The sequence below is a fragment of the Pteropus vampyrus genome, unplaced genomic scaffold (genome assembly GCF_000151845.1).
Source record: "Pteropus vampyrus isolate Shadow unplaced genomic scaffold, Pvam_2.0 Scaffold75, whole genome shotgun sequence".
NCBI classification, from domain to species: Eukaryota; Metazoa; Chordata; class Mammalia; order Chiroptera; family Pteropodidae; genus Pteropus; species Pteropus vampyrus.
Genome location: NW_011888856.1, coordinates 5,084,035 through 5,087,039, shown reverse-complemented (window position 1 = coordinate 5,087,039; position 3,005 = coordinate 5,084,035).

Sequence of the window (3,005 nt, the reverse complement as noted above, 5' to 3'; positions counted from 1 at the left end):
GCTAGGTACTAGAAGATCACATAGAAACAATAAGATGCAACTCAACTCTAAACGAGGGAGAGAAGATAATGGATATTTATCATTGTAATATATCAAAATACAATGAATGATTTAAAAGTTATTCAAAGTACTATGAAAACAAGTTGGGAAATTACTAGCATTGAGTTTTCAATTTACATTTCAGATGTTTTAATTTTTGTGTACTTTTCTTACTATGTGCTTATAATTCAGGCAAAGATGAGTCTCTATGTTTTATTTATACCTTGTTCTTTTTATGCCATTTATCAATGGACTTATTAAAAAATTCAAACTACTTAGTGATCAAATTATATAATATGCCCCAACCAGGAGAAAAAGAAGGAACTGTCGCCAACTGATAACATATTTCGAGTCACAGAAATTAATAAAGAAAACAAAACAAAAAACAAGAAATGGAGTTTTAGGCCCCAAACAGCAGGCACAAGCTTCTCCCACTGGTGTGTGCCATTCCAAACGGCGTGGCTGAGCACACTGAAATAAGAGTCCGACGCATCTTACCTTTGCCGTGTTAGGTTCATGGTGCACCTTCACTGCAGCTTACCTTCTGCCTCACCTGCAGGGCTCAAACAGTCCTTTGGCCTAATTTATTAGCACTCTTTTAACATCCCAGAAGCGGTCTGTCTTATTTGCACAGACCTGAACTCCAAGTGAATAATCCAAATGTTTAACCTAGTCTAGTTCAGGTGAGATAATATAAAAATACCCACCCCCCCAAAATTAAAGTGCTAGAGAAAAATATCTGCAGAAAATAGACTTATTTTAAGCTAATTATAAGCTAATTTTAAGGGGGAAAGTATACATATAAATCCATTTTCTTGTGTTCACTTCAAAGGACATTGAGTTGGTTGGGATTTTTCTGGTTAAAATATGATTATGCAAAGTAAATAGTCTTTAAGATCTTTCCTAAGCAAATTTGCTTTTGCTAAATTTGAAAATATTTTAAATGCTGCCTGTTTTGTTCCTGTTGATTAAAAACTAAAGATTAATATTGAATCTTAATATCTCAATATTGAATTCCATTATTAACTTGATTTCCACATAAAAATTAATTTAAACTATAATAAATTGATATCTGACATTTATACTTACTTTTCAATATTAAAAATCTTCTTAAACTTATAATGGGTGTTATAAGCTAAATATGGAAATAAAAGGCTTTAGATAAAAGTAAAGTGCTAAATCAAAAACCTCTATTATTTCCTTTTAAAGTTTTGGAGTTCTAAGAGACTTCAGGCTTTCTTATAGCATTTTCTTTACAAGTGGAATTATTATTTTTACTTACGCAAGGTGAAGTTATGTTACTCTAGTCTTTTTTATTAATTTCATTAATTTTAATGTAATTGTTTTACATAGAGGCAAAGCATACCTAGTTTTTATAAAATCTTAGGGAATTGAAATAATAAAACAGAATTGTTGCAGTACCATATTTAAAGCTAAATTCTGAGAAAAATGTATATTACAATAAGCATGAGAGATACACGCATTGGGTTTCAATACATGTCAAAAGTAAAATATATCCAAAATTGTAGCAATATATTTCTTAAATATAGACAATCCCTGTTCTGGCGATTATTATAAAACAAAAGAGAAGGAGGAGAAGAATAAGAATGGTAGAATCAGAAATGTTCTTAAATTCTCTACTTGGATTATATCTGGAGTTGCCTGATGTTCTTAAATATTTATACTTAACATTCCCATGCAGTGCTTTTTGAAATGCAATGAACAATTTGTTTCTTGCTGTGAGGGATATTTAACTAAACACAATAATGATTATATACTGAAATTTAAATTATTCGTTGTATTACAAAAAAATATATATAGTTCGATATCAAGGCAATGCTCTTGATTCGTAATTAAAGCCCTTGCTTCAATTCAACATTTGATTAAAATTAATTCTGAGTCCAGTAACACTATAATAACATTTAGCGTCGATCATTTAAAAATCGTTCTGCGTCACGAGGGAGAAAAGCTATTATCAGGCCTAAAAATTAGTAAAAATGTCAGGCAAGTAAATAACCTGTCATACGGCTGTTAATACTGATTAATCTCTGGAGCGCCATCCCGTTCCTGAGCGAAGAAGGAATGAGAGGCCACCGAGGCCAGTAGCCTGCGCTAATCGTGGCGGGGCAGCCGGGGCCGCACCCGAATTTCACTGACCTCGCTCTATGAACAAGATTGAAATACTACTTCTAAAATTGTTTATTTTATATTATTTCACAATAAGTGGGGCATCTATTCACTGCAGAACGCTTACGAAGGGGTAGATCACTGAAGAAAGAAGGAAGAAAGGAAGGAAAAGAGGGAGGAAGGTAGAAACAAAGAAACGAGGGGAAAAAAGAAAGAGAAGTTTCCTACCAGTAGCGGTATTGGTTTCTATTCGAAACAGAGAAAGATTAAATAGAAGAGAGAGAATGGAAGGAAGGAAAGAAGGACGGAAATTTTTAAGGAAAATAATCTATTTTTCACTTGCCAATTTTACATGATTATCTTTTCCTGTTGATAAAGTTTAATCTGTAAAATCATATTTAGTTTGTGAATTGTGTTCCATCGTACAGATAACTTGAATTCTTCAACTTTTAAGGTTTATACTTAAGTTTATGGAGAATGGAAAAATTCCCCGCCTTCCCCTCTTGGTTCTTATGGATGGATGGTCAAATAGATAAGATGACATAAGGCAGATTAACAGAAGGAAATTGAGTTTTAATAAGTAAGCGTGAGCAATTCAAATAAGCACAAACATTCTAAAGACAGGCAGAACCAGGCATCTGTCATTCTGGACTAAGGGGAAGGAGGTGGGGTCTGGGCCCTACAAGGGAGCAAGGCAATCCCCAGGAAACGGGAAGAATTTCTGTTCAGTAAAGAAATGTTTGCTGGGCCATCTAGAGAAAAAAGGACAAGGAGGACTTGGAGCAAAGGGCCTGGCTAGGCTCCTCCCTGTCTACCACACCTGGCGCAGATTATACTAT